The sequence below is a fragment of the Nanorana parkeri genome, unplaced genomic scaffold (assembly GCF_000935625.1).
Source record: "Nanorana parkeri isolate BGI_ZX_2015 unplaced genomic scaffold, ASM93562v1 scaffold502, whole genome shotgun sequence".
Taxonomy (NCBI): domain Eukaryota; kingdom Metazoa; phylum Chordata; class Amphibia; order Anura; family Dicroglossidae; genus Nanorana; species Nanorana parkeri.
In genome coordinates, this window is record NW_017306770.1 from 6,540 (window position 1) to 24,387 (window position 17,848).

The following is a 17,848-nucleotide window of genomic DNA, read 5'->3' on the forward strand; positions in this document are numbered from 1 at the left end:
AAAATGTTACATTTAAACATAAGATTCAAACATTAAACAAAACCAGAGAATTAAAACTGACGGTTCATTTGTTTTTGGTATGCAGCCCCAGGGGCTTAGCTTACCTTCAATGAGACCTGGTGGCTGCTGCTTATTGTAGAAATCATCTCACGAGTGCAGCTGCATACCTCCTACAGCCCTGATCTACCAGTGCTGCGTGGGTTAACAGGAGCCATTGCAAGTGTGAAAGAGTCTGCAAAAGTTGCACCATTCGCTGGTCCACCTCGTCTTCCTCTCTCCTCTATTCATAGAAATTGTGCTATTTCCCAAAATGTGAAGTGACATGTGATTGGTCGATGGACCAATAAATTACAAGATCACCCATTGGCTATAGAGGGAAGGTTCACATTTTAGGATGGGATGGGGTGCCATGGTAAACTAAGTCACAAAGCAGAGTAGTGGCATTTAATTTTTTTTGCATTAAAGAAGAACTCTGGGCATAATACAAATTAACCCTTGCGGAGAGGCTACCCCCGCACTGCAAGGGTTAAATGCTCGTTTTGGTCTTGGGTCTAAAATTTAAAAAGATATACTCACCAGCCCTCTGTCCCACCTGGCTGCTAGACCGCTCCATCTTCTCCCCTGGGCTCTGGCAATCCAAGGATCCCTGGCCATCATGTAAATTTTACAAAACACAGAAAATCCCCAGCTCACCTGCCAGCCAGCCTGCAACCAAACAAATTGCCCTGTCAACAGTATGCGTTAAAATCAGAGGTTTTAGTTGCACAAACTTTTGGCCAAAAATATGTAGAAGCCACACCGCCGCGCCAAGGCACCTCTGAAAGGTGTGGTCCTAACTCTATGTATAGGAGTCTCCAAGTGTGAGCATATTAATGCAGTCGATAAATTGCATGCAGGTGTACAAGGAGGTAGCCAACTCCTCCTAATAAGGTGCAGGGACGCACTGGAGGCCCAGCAACCAAAAATGCACGCTGGGACCCCAGTGCGTCCTCTCAACCAAAAATAGTCAAACTAGAAAAAACATGGTTGCCTTCATTAAAAACAGCATGTAAAAATGACCTGTATATAGGAAAAGATATAGATCGCTGGTACACTTACCACACCTCTTGAGCCTCATTACTGGTCAGTGAAGCCACTGATTACATTAAAAGGACCAGTAGGGGGCATGGGGAAGTGCCAGGCTTGACTTATATATGGTTGAGACAAGGTTTGCAGGTAACTTTAATGACCTGCATGTCTGTATCTACTCTAACTATTGTTTTGACATGTATGTTATTCTATGCTCAATATGAAATGCAATGAAAAAGCCTGATCATATTTTGGTAAATACCACATGCATACATGAATCACATTTTATATGGAAATCGATCCAGTTTGAATAAAATAACCTTTATAAAACATTACAACATTTTCAGTTTTTCACTGCATCCTAATACATTTTCTTTATAAGAATGTGACACTTAAGTAACTTCCTGAAGTAAACCAGATTTCATATAAGAGTTTTATTTAGCTTATACTGCTATTGCATCATTACCAAAAATAGAAGGTTTTAATCTAACTACAGCCTAATTGAAGACCCAGGAAGGAATGTCCTAAGTATGTATTTTTTATGGGGCTAAATTTAGCAGTGACAGCTTGAGGCTATTATCTAATTATAGACACCAGCCTAAAACAGAAGCACATTACTATAGAAAGCAAGCAAGAAAACAAGTCTTTGTTTTGCAATTGTGAACTCTGTATGTGGGTTTAACTTTACATTATGTGGACAGGGTTCAGAGTATGTAGGGTAAATTTGCCAGCTTAGGGAGCATGGCTTGAAAAGGAAACTGGTATACATAGAAAATGTAGAAGGCATGTTATGTTAATTTTTTTTAAATTTTTAAATTATGTTAATGATAGATGAAAACTAAGAAGTATTCAGGATAGTTTTCCCGCCTAGTTTAATAAACCCAAATGTGATTAGTTAGCTCATTCCTTGATTTGCTATTGTACTTAAGTCTTTGAGAAATTTGTAAAATCTATAGAAGGATACTGTTTGGTTAAGAGAGATTATTGCAATTTTATCCAATGGGAGCACACCCAAAACCACAGATATACTTTTAGTTTAGTTATCTTAAGCAATTATTATATTATGGTTTCTTTTAGGACTTATCAGGATCGCATGTCTTAATATTATACACACAATGATTATTGTGGGGGGTTAGTCAACTGCATATGTGACATTCACTACGTGAGCAAACAAATTAAAAACAATTGCAATTTGTATATATACTTGTTGCCTTGCATAACCACATGATAAGAGTATGCCAATTAAAGAAGCAGCACACTTTGAGCTGGTCCCAGTCTCCAAAGTACACAGTTTGTGATGAATCTCTACTTTAAAAGACTCTTACCTTAGCTAGTCCCTGTATACTATGCATAGTCTTGTAGAATGTATTACCTGATACCCTGGACATTTTCTTTATTAGGAAATTAGAAATAACACATCAAAGCAAACCGTAAGAACAATTTTCATAAAGGTTTGCTATATAAGGCTTTTGTCCCTCAGTGACATTAAAACGAAACACAGATAAGCAACAATCAAAACAATACATTGTGGGTAGGTAGGTAGGTAGAGCAAAAGTATGCGGAAACCATTTGAGGTATAGGGAGGTGATAACCGTCCACTCTTTGCCCTTGCTGGCTTGCCACAGACCTACAGTTAAAGGTACAATGGTAGTATAGCATATGGGAGAAAATATCAATGTGCAACAAATATCGTCACTGTGGGGGGGAGGGGGGGGGGGGGCCCTGGAAATTTTAAAGGATCTTGTATGCCAAGAGATTTGACGGCATAGACAAATGCCAGTCGGGAAATCCACTCATTTACATGAAATGCTTACACTAAACCTGATGACTAGACGCCATAGGAGAGTCGGAGACACTTGTACTAAATGATAACTAGGTTGGATTCCCATGTGATACCACTGTAAACAATCACCAGTCATGTGCAACTGTAAAAAGGATTTCTCACTTGTACTGGTTTATTTTTACATACATAATTGGTAGCCACACCATTTCTCACAACTACTAAATCTATAGATTGCTTAGCATACAACATAGTTTCTCGCAATTCATTATCAAATACACCCTAGTATGCATCATTTTCTATAAATACCTTCCAAAGAGTATACAGCAAATCTATCCTACAAATACATTTTTAAAGCAAATACCTTATGCTTGGAAACAATTCATGATTCATACACCAGTTAAAGAAGGACTGAAGCCAAACATTTTTTTTAGCTTTGGATAGAGTAAGGGAGGGGATAACCCCTATCAGTTTTTTTGCCATCTTTTTCCCATTGGGTTAGATTTTCCTTCACTCCCTGTCTAAAAGCCACATCAGGGAATGTGAAGAAATCCTTCCAAAGTGAGGGAATTACCTGGGCATCAACAGAGTCACTGGATCTAGGTTCCCTATTGGAAGATTTCACATCTATTCCTGTTCTGATAACAACCCAAAATTTGGGATTTCCTTTCCCTTACAGCTATAATGATAATCAGGACAAATAGAGGGGGTAAATCCCCCAAATGGGGACAATGGCAGCAATTAAAACCTCAAAGGTGTTCTAATTCTTTTCCACTGTATTCAAAACTAAAAAATAACTTTTAGCTTCAATTGCACTGTAAATATAATTTTTCTTTTATTTGCTAAAATGTGAAAATTATGAGAGTTGAAGAGTATCTCTTGAGCTGGTAAGAGGTAACACTAGGGTCATATTCACCACTGGCTGAGAAATGTAACTTTAAAAGATGTATCTTGTTAATTGTGAAGAACTTGGCACATCAAAGCTTGTAGGGTCTGGAACATGTAACCATAGGTGGAATCTCCTTTAAACTAGCAAAGATCAGATTGCAACCATGACGTTAAATGGACCATGAAGGAGTACTTTATACAGGGTGTTGTACCAATTTGCTGGTGAGTACAGTGTAATTTAAAGAAAAATATAAAACAAAATGCAGAGCAGAGATCAGATTCAATCTACAGTGTTGTTCCAGATGAACACTTGAAAAATGGAAAGAGTACTCATGAGGTAACAATAATATAAAAGGTACATCTGTTGCATATTATTATTAAATATATTTCTATTACCTAGATAAAGTTTTCATGGGATGCTTTACAAACGAGATCCAGAGTCCACTTATTTTCAGGAAAAAGGTGTGATTATATTAGTGTTCTATTATATTTTTCATTGAAACAGATACAATAAATCTTATCAATGAAGATATCAATTTAACTATATTTGCCATGCCTGTTAGCATTGCAACAGGATACCATATAACATTTTTTGAATGTTTATTTTCAGTACACAATATGCATCTATATTTATCCCTTTAGGCTTTCAAATTATTTTAAAGTGCCGGTATCAGCCTTTGGAATCGGGCATTTTCACGAGTACTTGTCCTGTATCGGCCTCGATCATGATACTAGTATCGCTGTAGGGACGTCCCTAATTTTAGGAATTGACATTTTGCTGCTGGATTGTTTTTCTTTCTTTTAGCAGCATGGGGACACCCCAAAAATATATGTAATGGTATTGATCTAGTGGGTCCCCATGCTATTATTCTGAACAAGCAAGCAGCAAAATGTAATCTGCAAAATGCAAAAACAAACAACGTGAGTTTAACCTAAATCGTTACTGAACCCTTTTCTTTGATTGGGGCCTGAATGTGGGGGTCTGCGAAGGAGGACTTAAAAAAAACATATTTAGTCAGTGATGTCAGCCATCATTCACACCACTTAGTTTACTCTTAGCTGCTTGCTGGAAATTACCTAGCCAGCAGATGAATAGGGCCAGGCAGGGGTGCATTACTTGTTGTTAGGACATCAGCCCCTGGCTTCCTAGCAACCAGGAGCCCTGAGCGGCAAGCTGTCACATTTGACGGTGGTAGTAATACTGTTGCTAAATGTGACTATCCACTGCAGCAAAGGTTTGGCTTGGTGGGTAAACACCCCATTTAGTTCACCGAATGTTAAACAAGCAAAGTTCAGACCCAATTCTACTGTACTTTGGTCTGCTCTCAAACCACATCCCTATCCCTAGCTATGCTCCTGGTTTATTATGTCTATTGGTATTAGGCAGAAAAAATCGTTCTTTAAGGGACACAGTTATTCTGATATGATTTGGTTATACTTGACAAACTAATAAGGTGTTGGTATAATTCCATTCCACTCCCAGCATGCTTAAGTTATTTGCTAGTATCCTAAGAGTATGGATGTGTTTTTCTCTATGGTGAAAAGTTGACTCCTTTTATACAAGACATTTATTTATTTATTTATTTTCCGAAGATATTTTTTCAAGACATTATCTACATGCTTCTGAGCTGGGCTCTCTATGACACTTTATCCAGAATAATTAATTAAATAAAAGGTTAATCCTTAATGACTCTTTGAAAGGCTGTACCCTGAGCCTGCCTGGAAGGTGACTCATGGTACTATGCTTTGACAGTGGCACTTCCAAAATCCTTTGGTACGGTGTTGGTTAGTCACAGAACACTTTATAGGTTTTAAACAGTGGCAGAGCCTCTGGTGCGACCCAGTTTAATGAGTACGCTACTTGGACCGAGCATCAGGAGTTACTACACCAAAAGGTAACATTAAACACCACTATTACTCCCCTATTCTGTCAGTTTCTGCAGAAAGAGTGAACAAACTGAAATATTAAATACTGCATCATTATCTTGAGTGTCACACATACATTCTCTGCTCTGTTCCCACCTTATTTCCTTTAGTGGGAGATAGCTTCTTCCTGTCATTGCTCCTATCTGCAAGAGACATGCTGTTCACACCTCGATTAGTCCTTGCTGCAACCTAAAGGGACCTGGCAACCTCTGGCCATTAACCTCTCCTGCTAAAGCAGTTATTTGTGAGCAAACCAAAGTTTTACCTAGAATTATCTATTAAGTTGTTCCTGTTAAAAAGTACATGTTGGATCCCACGTACTAGAGGAACAGTCCTGCAGCACTCAGTCGCTCCAGCTCACAATCCACTAACAGTTCCAGGTAGGCTTGCAGTGTCCTTCGAAAGTACTTCCACAATTTACAAGTGTCCCATTGTACTTCAGACTGGAATCCCTTAGTAATATGCTGGAAGGGTGCTGGGTGAGAAGTAGATGGTGCTGCACAGATCCAGGTGGAAAGCAGTAGTCGCCCGGACACCAGGGTCCAATGCAATAAATCCGTCCTTTTATTGACATCAGATACACATGGCATCACAAGCATAAAGCAAAGTTTTGGAACCTAACATGGTCCCTTTATCAGGCAAAGAGCAAAGTCACTTTGCTCTTTGTCTGATGAGGGGACCATGTTAGGTTCCAAAACGTTGCTTTATGCGTATGATGCCATGTATATCTGACATCAATAAAAGGATGGATTGATGCACTGGACCTTGGTGTGTGGGCGACTACTTCTTTACACTTCGAAAAGACGATGCAGTCTGGATCTTTGTCTCCTGCTTGAGTCAACTCACTTTTTGGAGCCTCTTCTAGCTCCATCAGTTGTGGTCAGCTCATCTACCTTATCTAGGGATGATTTGAATGCAGCTATCCTAGATTATATAGTAATCTGGTAACTATGATTGCTGACTCTGAATGCAGAGACATGCAGAGCTTAGTTCTACACCTTCTCCTCCAGAATCTTTGTTTGACATTCCAATAGCTGTAGTGGCCTTTGTGCCTTCTTCTGCTGATGTACTGCCTAAAGAAGGGTTTCACTGGGTTGGGTTTCTCCCTGAGGAATGTCAGTCAGCTGAAAGTCTATCAAAATGTTGGGGTTGATTTACGAAAGGCAAACAGGCTCTTCCCTTTCCAAGTGATTTCTCCCTTAAATTAGTGAATGCTCTGCTCACTTTGATCATCCAATTACATGCAAGCAAAACATCTGTTGTTTTTTTTCCATTTTCCTTGCATGTGATTGGGAATTCTTTGCAAAGTGAATTCTCATTTTTCATAATGTTTATTAAGCTAAAGGAAACATCCCTTGCAAAGTGCAATTTCCCTTGCACAGTTAACAGCCAATTTGCTTTTAGCAAATCAACTCCACTGACACTTCAGGGCGAAGAAAGGATGACAATGAAATCCAGAGTTTGCGGAACCCTACAGATTTTAAAGACAAGCAATAGTCATTATAATTGGGAACAAATGGAATGATTTTGGCAAAATTATAGCATTTTGCTGAATTCTCACAATTGCTCTAAATTTTTATTTTCCCCTAATTATAACTGATTGAATGTTTTAATTTTTTTCTGGTGAGCATGAGCTATTATAAAAGTGTCTCTCAAGTTTTAAAATATTGCACATGTGACAAAAGGGCCATATTTACTTTTCTTACAATGATGTCTAGATGTCCAAACTGTCAAATATGATATTTGCCAGATGTGTCCTGTCTAAATAAATCGGTAATTTCAGTCTGTATTATATTAGTAAGCTAACAAATCCATACATCATACATACATGCACAAAATATTCTTACCCATGAATATTACTGAATTATCAACAGTATGAACATATAAATGTTATTGCTCAACAGGCTTATACTCCAGTGTAGGCTAGGGTACTACAGTATGTGTGATATAATTTTCCTTTAGTCTAAAATGCAAAAGACTTTACTTACTTGGCACTCTGTTTTGCACCTTTGTATAACGGGTTTCTGCAGAAATTGAGCATATATTTTGAGATGAGATGGCTTTTGTATATATATGTATACTAATATGGAATGATGTGGAGGCTTGTTACATATCTTATTTCTTTTGTTATTAGTCACTATAATTTATGAGCCTTGTACAAATCCTCTGTAAAGCCCTAAGCTTTATATTCTTCTTTTAATGTCATTCTAGTTCTAGTTCTTAGCTAAATAGTATTATTTGTGTTGAAATGTCAGTTCTCCTGTTATAAATGTTTGAAACCTTTCAGCCCTCAAAAGCATTATAGCATGTAATAGCTAGTGACATTAATTGTTTATATACCAATCTCACGCAGGTGCCTCAACTGTAACATGTATATATTCTGCAATCTTAAGTGACTGTATAATATAACCCTTTGCCTGATAACATCCTTCTTAAAAATCCATTGCTATGGACATAGAAACACACATGTTTGTAGGGTGAGTGTTTCCATCTTCCATCTACTGATGTTTCCATCTTTCTTTCTGCTTTAGCAAGTCTCAGTTATGTTAGCAGTAAAATTCTACTTTATGGTAGTATGTAACGATCGTGTAAAATATTATGGTGTATTAAATTAGTAAAGTAGGGAAGGCTAATCCCCTGTCAGATTTGTATTTGTCTGTGTCCCCGTTGAAGATTTGTACTCACTTCTTGTTTGGAGAAAGCATTAGCAATAGAACAAGAAGTGAGGGAAAATCTTTTTACCAGACCCTGGATAGCAGTACAAACTCAAAACTTAATCCTTCCCCACTCCATTCAAGATTAGAAGAAACAATTTGGCTTGATGTCCCTCAGAATTAACATTTACAGTTTGTGTTGACATTGACAGGCTGAATCATTCACTGGTTCTTAAATTTATTGGAAATGTCAATGGGATGATATGGATCCTTGAGACGCATTAGAAATGTATAGGCTAATAAGAGCATGCATACACCTAAGACTGGCCTTTGTAAATGTTTAATGTTCTTTGCATGCTTTACTTTATGAGTGGGAAAAAAAGCCTTAACAATATGAAATACAAGTAGAGTGTTTTACCAAATATATATAGTTAGGACGTGATTAGGGAGAATTGTTGGAAAATACTGGTATGCTTCAATGCTAGTCATTATATCTTATCATCCTCACTCTTCAATTATTAATGACATAATTCTACAACATACCGATATAATAAGCAGAATAAAAGCTGACATTTGATACTACAGTTATCAGAACCATCATCAGCAACATGCATATTCAATCCTTGAATACCTCATCTTTACATAATTCCCCTTTTAAACAAATCAAGTGATATGATCCCTGAAACGATTCAAGATAATGTACATATGTTTCCAACAAATGATATGTAAAATGAAACCATTACCCTGGGATTTGTGTGTAAATTGTGTAATTAATATCTAGAAAAATTACTGTAGAATGTGTGGTACGAGGATCACACTTAACACAATAAACTTGACACAACACAATCAACTTTAAGGCATATTGAAATGTAATTGTTGAGGTACTGTATGGGCAAAATGCCACACTAATGTATTTTATTTTAGGTTAATGAACAATTGGGTGTGTGCAGTCAGTAAGGTGCACAGGTTGCTAAGAGCATGTAGTTTCTGGGCATGAATCTGAAACCAGATTAGATTTAGGAATACAGATGGGCAGTCGTGACCTACATAGACCTATAGAGATCACCATTTGAAAAGTAAATAGATCATTAAAAGGTGACAGATGACAAGTACTGGTCATGACCTGGAAGTCATCTGCACAGAGTTTAAACCAATTTTCTCTTGATGGTTCCATATGTCAGTAAATCACAAGCGGCTGATGCCACATTTTAGATGAAATAACTTCATTTCAGTAACATCTGGATAAAGAGTTCCTAAACTGGGAAAGGGAACACTTCTGCATAATTAAAAGTGCTGGTATATTGAGTTGCACCTGCCAGATTAAAGGAAGGAATGATAAAGATGGGTAGAATAGAGCTATTTTAAGACTGAATTGGTAACAAACCACACACATTTTACTCTAAGAACCACAGAGCAGGCATTTACGTATAAGCTCACATTGATATTGTTGATGCCTATAATATGATTCTAAAAATCTGCATCATGTTACAGCAATAAACAATAGTATCCTCTATTTCACATCATAGTGTGCTGTTTTGAGGTCATTGTATAATTAAAAAGTGTTATACTGGGGCAACCGGCATGCTTGTTGATTGTTTTATGACCAATGAACAGACCTATCTATAATTTCTTGATTTGCTTGTTTGTAAAGTTTGAAAAATTTCAATAAAATTAGTTTAAAAAAAGTGTTATACTGTAATATATTTTATTTTGTCTTCAAACCCATATATTAGTGGATTGTAAAATAGTAGCAATAAATGGCAATAATTCTGAGGAAGAGTTCTGTAAATAATTATCAATGGGAAACACTGGCCAATAGTTTAGATTGTAGAAAAACATAAATATAATGAATTTCTTGAAAAGCATCAGGCCAATACCTCTACTACCTACAAGAACTGTCTGTGTAGACTAGAAAGAGATAATTTTTCAGCATCCTCTCTGTATGACTTGTATGTGCAGGCAATATAAATACTAAGCCCATACAGATATAAAAAAGACATATAATGCAGCTTTGTAATCATTAAAAATTGATAAAGGGCCCATTCACACTATATGCGGTGACTGGCATACGGAACAATGCACATGACCACTAGGGCACATAGAAAACATCTGTAGTCTGTGGTGTGGTTCACTGTTAAAAACTGCAGACATGCTGCATTATTTGCAGTGTGCTGCACCTCAGTGTATTACTTTAAGACCCAAAATATATAGGTGACTGCTGGATGGTTGGTGGTGATGAGACATGGTTAAAAAATGAATAGAGTAGGTCAGGGCTCAACATTTCAAGTCCTGAGCTACTAGCCAGGCCTTAAGAGTCACTAGCCACCAGTTGCCCCACCTAACCCTTACCCCTGCCCCGGCCTTAACTCCGCCCCTAAACACACTCTCTTAAATAATCTTATGATAATTATTATCTTATGATAGTTGCCGCTTGTAAACGGCAGATTAGGGATTCCTGCTGCAGGAAAACGCAAGTTCCTGACGCAGGAATCTCTAATCACACCTGAAATATACTGTAGGTGTGAATGGGGCCTAATATACACATACACTAAAAGTGTCCATACACCTGCTGATTGTCGTACGATAATCGCGGGTGATTCCGCGATCGTACGATAATCGCCAGGTGTATGGGCAGCGTGCAACCGCTTCTACTGTAAGGTCGTACGACTTTTGTCTTCCAAGCACGCTGGCAAACCTGCTGAAAATCGTAAGATTTTTGGCGGGTTGGTGGCGTGGTCGGAAGACGAATGCCGCACGGGCCGGTGTGCCCAATCAGCACTGCAATCATCGGGCTTGCGATGATAGCAAGTACGATCTGCCTGTCCAAGATGGGCAGATTGTACGAGATTTTAATGACCTTACAACCATTGTATAACGAAAGTCGTGCGATGGTTGTAAGGTGTATGGCCAGCTTAAAGCACAATAATACACTGCTCAACAAAGTTACACCTCCCCCCGCACAAATATAGTAATAAAATTCCCCCACACACAAAAAATAATACACAATCAACCCCTTCCCCCGAGCCCCCTCACCTGTTCACGTCTTTGCAGGGAGGAGGCTGTGAGCAGGATCAATCCCTGGTTTATCTGTGAGTGATTAGTGAGGTCTGCAGCAGACCTCACTATCACACCCAGATAGCCAGGCATCGATCCTTCTCACATACCTTCTTTCTTTCGGCCAGAGCGCAGAACTGTCAGAGCTCCGGCCGAAGGAAGCCAGAGCTGACAGGAGCTGCTCTGCGGTCTGCATCCGACACATATATGAACAAAAAAAGCGTCAGATGGGACTGCTCAGCCAGGATACAGCAGTGCAATAAAAAGCATAATAAAAAGCAAAATCTGTTTAAAATTGCAACAGGTTGTGGAAAGTCTTCAGGATGCTGCCCCAAACCAGCCAGGGAGACTGCAAAATCTAGGAAAAAAACACAAACAAGGGGCGCATTTCCTGGTGCAGACAAATTTATTAAGAACAAAAGTGAATGAGAAACATACTCACAAAGGTCGGCATGATTACAGTGTAAAGTGTAAGTACATGGACCAAAGAAGAAGCCTGTGATTGCTGCGCAACCGTGTCTGTGTGCTAGCAAGTAAGACTGTGTGATGACGCGTTTCCGGGGTCACGTCCCCCTTCATCACGCCCCCCCTCATCAGATGAAGGGGCTTGACCCCAGAAACGCGTCATCACACAGTCTTCCTTGCTAGCACACAGACACGGTTGTGCAGCACAGGCTTCTTATTTCGTCCATGTACTTACACTTTACACTGTAATCATGCCGACCTTTATGAGTATGTTTCTCATTCACTTTTGTTTTTGTTCTTAATAAATTTGTCTGCACCAGGAAAGGCGCCCCTTGTTTGTGTTGCATCTGACACAGATGCAGACCATGGAGCTTCTCCCGCAAGTCAGGTACGCGGTCTGCGACCGTGTGCCTGACATGTCAGCTGGCTGTGGGCCACATAGTACCGACTCGCGGGCCGGAGTTGGCTCGCGAGCCGGTACTTGGAGACCCAAATTGGACATTTTGAGCCCTGAAGTAGGTAATGGTTAATCTTCTGTCAGCTTTTTAGGTTTTTTTTCTTTCTTTGCCGTACTGGAGAGATTTCCCTTTCTTTACTGTCACGTAGACACAATAGAAAGTGAGAAGAAATCTCTCTAAAGTGTTCCCATTAGAACATTTCCACTCTATTACTGTTCTGTTGACTACTCAAACTTTGGATTTTCCCCCTCACTTGATATTGGTTGCCAGGAACAAAGGAGAGGTACATTTCCTGTACACTGGCAGCAATAAATTCAGGGTGCTAATACTTCACTAATCTATCCAAAATGTAAACAAAACGTTTTAGCACAGAGGCTCAGCGTGTCATACGGGCATTACTCAGGGGCAGCCTGCAGGCTACACAATTGTGATTGGATAATATCAACTGATCCTAAAAGTTATTGAGTGCAATCTCTTTTTACCATGAATTATGGGTGTTTTTTGTTTGTGTGGCTCACACCGTTGTCTCTTTACAAGCAATTTGTTGGAGTTTGTACATATATTCTTTCTTTATTTTGGCCAGGACTGAAAATATTTTCTTTTACTTGTTAGTCAGGTAAACAAAATATTGGATATGAATATTATGTATTCTTATCTCCAAACAGCAAGTTAAGCTTTAGGCTCCTTTTCCCATGTTTAACTAAAAAAAGTCAATTGTTTACACAGCTCAGTGACACAAGCTTAAATTAATAAGCCAGTGATTCATCCTCCTTATACCACCCCCAAGTCTCCATTTGAGGTTTCAGAGACAGCATGTCTGAAAGGAACCAACATCTACTGAGCACTGTCTTTCCAAAACCTGTAGTCCTCTAGAAATATACATACACAGATATTAGTTTAAAAATATGTAAACAAAATAAAATTAACCAAATACTATTATAGTTTCCTTTTTATGTTAGGCTTGCAAATGTGCTGTCCAAACTCTGTCAATAGTGCTGAACTGTATTCTTTATGCAGGATAAGTACTCATAGCATTTTTGTTACCATTTAAAAAAAAAATCAAATTATAAAAATACCCTTTTGTCATGATGCAATAATTTGCCACCTCAGCCTGATATGCAGAAATAAACATGTCTGTCAAACCTGTAGAGAGACATCCACCTTATAATAAACAGATACATTTAACAGTAACAACTTTGAAGAGATTCTAGGCAACACTGACATGACGTGATTTCACCTAATCTAAATTAGATAAAACAAGCACATGTTGAGGGCTTCTATCCAATATATAGACATATATACATATATACTGTGCATAGGGACTAAGCCTTGTCAAGAAAGAACAAACGTAAATGGGAATGTTCATGTTCATTTCATTTATTACTAAGGCAAGTAAAAAGGCAAAAAAAATAAACCAATGTGTTACTTACACAAAAAAACCTAATAATAAGAAAGGGGCATCCAAAATATAAAATATATAACTGAGAGATCACTTTCATCATTTGAAATTTACAAAAAGCTGAATGGGCAAAATGACAGTGTCTCTTTAAAGTACACATGTGCCCAACCTATGGAAAATAAATGATTTATATATTCTTAACAAATCAGTAACAAGCAACTTAATAAGCCATCCCTGCTCTATCAAGCTGTTTGTAATGTCTATTTATTCATCCTCAGAAGTAAATGTATCCTTAATGCCTACAGCTACAAAGGTAAAGGAAAACTTGTTTTAACATGCTTTTACTGCTTGGTTAGAATATGTAAATACTTTGTGCATAATCTGGGCACAAATTCACTTTAAGCATTCTGAGACTGTATATTTCCTATGTGTCCTCTTTAGTATTAATCAATGCTAATGTTTGTATTATTCTTCTTACTAAAGGGGCTGTTGGTGGAGGTGTGGTGGTGAGCTGCTAATGATCTACCAATAGTGATAAGAGAATCAGGGTAATGACTGATTTAGATTTTTTCCATTTTCCATGTAAACATGGCGCTTGCATGTAAACTGACCTGATCTTTAAATAATCATGAATTTTAGGAAGCCAGGCAAATTTGATTCATGTATTTGTTGATTTTTTGAGATCTAGACAGGTATTTCCATGGAATTAAAATGAAGGTTGTTCAGATACCAGTTCAGATACTTTTCAGGCATTTTCACGAGAACTACCAGGGTTGCAGAAGTTGCAGCTGGGACCTGGCTCTGGTGCTCCACCACTGTCCTGAAATCATTAGTCTGTATTGTTTTAGAAAAACTGTCACATGGCAATAAACAAAAATGTATCAGTACTTGTATTTGTATGTACTTGGACAAGTACTTGAAAAAATGGTATCGGTGCATCCCTTATACAGTATATATGTATTTTTAAAAATCATACATTAAAACAGGGATGTACAAATCCCAGGTGCCTTGTAGGCTCCTTAAAAATTACAGCCGCCTCCTAACTTTTGAATTTTTCTCTAGTGTAGTCCTGGAGCTGGAAAAGTATCTGTACATGTACTTGTAGGAGGTGTGGTGGTGAGCTGCTAATGATCTACCAATAGTGATAAGAGAATCAGGGTAATGACTGATTTAGATTTTTTCCATTTTCCATGTAAACATGGCGCTTGCATGTAAACTGACCTGATCTTTAAATAATCATGAATTTTAGGAAGCCAGGCAAATTTGATTCATGTATTTGTTGATTTTTTGAGATCTAGACAGGTATTTCCATGGAATTAAAATGAAGGTTGTTCAGATACCAGTTCAGATACTTTTCAGGCATTTTCACGAGAACTACCAGGGTTGCAGAAGTTGCAGCTGGGACCTGGCTCTGGTGCTCCACCACTGTCCTGAAATCATTAGTCTGTATTGTTTTAGAAAAACTGTCACATGGCAATAAACAAAAATGTATCAGTACTTGTATTTGTATGTACTTGGACAAGTACTTGAAAAAATGGTATCGGTGCATCCCTTATACAGTATATATGTATTTTTAAAAATCATACATTAAAACAGGGATGTACAAATCCCAGGTGCCTTGTAGGCTCCTTAAAAATTACAGCCGCCTCCTAACTTTTGAATTTTTCTCTAGTGTAGTCCTGGAGCTGGAAAAGTATCTGTACATGTACTTGTACTTGTACCGAGTACAGTACTTGATATCTGAACATCCCTACTTTAAAATATTTGTGTTTCAATTTGCCTGGTTTTCAAGTTGATTCAATTTTAACGATTTTGCTACACAACTGCATACGTATGCTATTTGTGAACATTTTATGTACTGAATTGTCTGTGCTGTCTTCTGTTGGTAAATAGATTACATTGTATATCACTATGGGGCATATTGCGCTATGTAAATAATTATAGCAATAAATATAAATTTTCTGGTGGGGCTTTTATTATTTTTTCATTAAGTGCTGCTGGTAGAGTTACTTCTTGTAACAGCTGGTACAGTGTACAGCTGGTGTGGATTATACTCATATTCAAACAAAGAAACACATTATTTGTATGTGCTGCTGGTGAGGATATTTATTACTAATAATATTAATATGTTAAGGCAATTCATTTTTTTTGTGGACTACCATTATTGTTTTTGATGGCCGGTGAAACATATGTGCAGCTCATTAGCCTAGTAATATTACTATTGTATTTAAATTGTTCTGATGGTGTGGTTATCATAGTTACATTGTAGATAAGGTTGGAAAAGGACACAGGTCCATCCAGTCCAACCTACAGTATATGTGTGTGTGTATCTTTTAAGAATATACATACCCCTTAAAATTGTGCCTATTGATGAAGGCATTTAAAAGTTTTTAGAAGATGTCAACACTCCCAGCATATACCCGTGGAAGGGAGTTCCACATTTTGGCTGTGGCTGCTATAACAGTAGAGAACCCATTGCATTGTTTCCTCCAACCTCAAATTGTGGTCATGTGTCCTCATCAGGGACAGTAGATTGAACAGTTTGTTACCATCACTGCAGTCATCATTGATTAATTTCCAGATACGGACATTGGCTTGGGAAAAGAGTCTCCAGGCGCCAAAGCATTTACCCAAGATCCACCGATTACAGGCTAAAATTCAAAAATATAATAAATACACATTTTCTTCTTTTATTCCTTTGTTAATGTGTGTGCATTTACTTTTTTTGCTAGGCTATGTCTTTAAATGCTCCTCCAAGCTTTGAGCAGTTTTTACTACCAACAAAGCTGCACCCTCCTTATCTGGGTGCAATCCATCCCTACAACAGAGCTGGCAGGTGACTGAAAAGTCAGCCCAGTTCTCCATGAACCGGAATCCCTCGGCCACTTTTACACCTCTTTGAGGTACCTCTTTGGTGTGGCTTGTGGCACAGTAAGTGCTTCCGAAAATACTACCTTGGAGGTCCTTTCCTTTAGCTTGGTACCTAAATCCTTGAAAATGTTTTTTAGGGCACTCCATCTTTCTCTAATTTTGTCATTTGTACCAATATCTACCCATATATATTATGTTATTGTAACTATGACACCTGTCACAGGATGGTGACAGGAAAACTCCCAAAAGTGACACAGTTAGCATTAAAAAGAAACTGTTTTTATTAGTTCCGTGTGTCTCGCTTCCTGCCCTGGAAGAATCACAGGGTGGGGGGTGAACTCTCCCCAGAAGGACACAGGCAGAAGTAAAGGCGCCTAAACTCAAAATAAAGTTTGAGTTAAACTTTAAATAAAGCCTTAGTTTCCATGGCAATGCAATGCCAGTACCATACAATACTTTTCAGATGCTGCTGTCTCGTGATTATATTTTTAAACTATTCTTCAGTAAATAGATTTAGTAACTAACCACTAGGGATATATCATGTTGTTTTTTGAGTGTATTAAATGCATTTGTTGTTTGCCATTCATTACATTCAAACATTAGATTCCATCTTTGTTTAGTGCAGAGAAATTGGCACAGAATCCTCCAGCATATGATGTATAGGCGTCAGGAAATTCTAGAAGTGTGCCTTCCTTCCATACTTCCATACAGAACAGCGCTAAAGCTAACCCTAATTACAAAGAAAATAATAGTGTCTATTAGTAGGTGCTTTCACATCTAGTAATTTTTGCCAAATAAATCCTAAACATTGCCGCAATGCTTTGCACGGCAAAAAAAATTATACAGCATGTATAATAAACTCTTGGCACGCTAATGCAGCACAGTAGTTCAATGAAAAATCCCCCTTGGGATCCACAATTTTAAAATTTACAGTATCATCTCCTGAATGCTGGCCAGCTGCTCCTCTACCGCTTTATGAAAAGTGATCCACCATGTTTTGCTTTTCACAGACAGCTACTCATTCAAACAAGGCCTACAAAAAATGGTTAAATCTGTCTCTGTGCTGAGCTGGACAATCTAATAACTGCTTACCATGGTATTAAATAGAAAAGCAGTCTTACCGCTTTATACAATCATTTAGTAGATCCTACCTAAAAAAAAAAAGCTAAATGACGATTACTGCTGTGCTGTACCTGACAATCACGCGACATGGATGAAAATTGAAAAATTGAAACACCCATTAAAGGAAAAGCTCACTGATTATGAAAATACCCTAAGATGACCC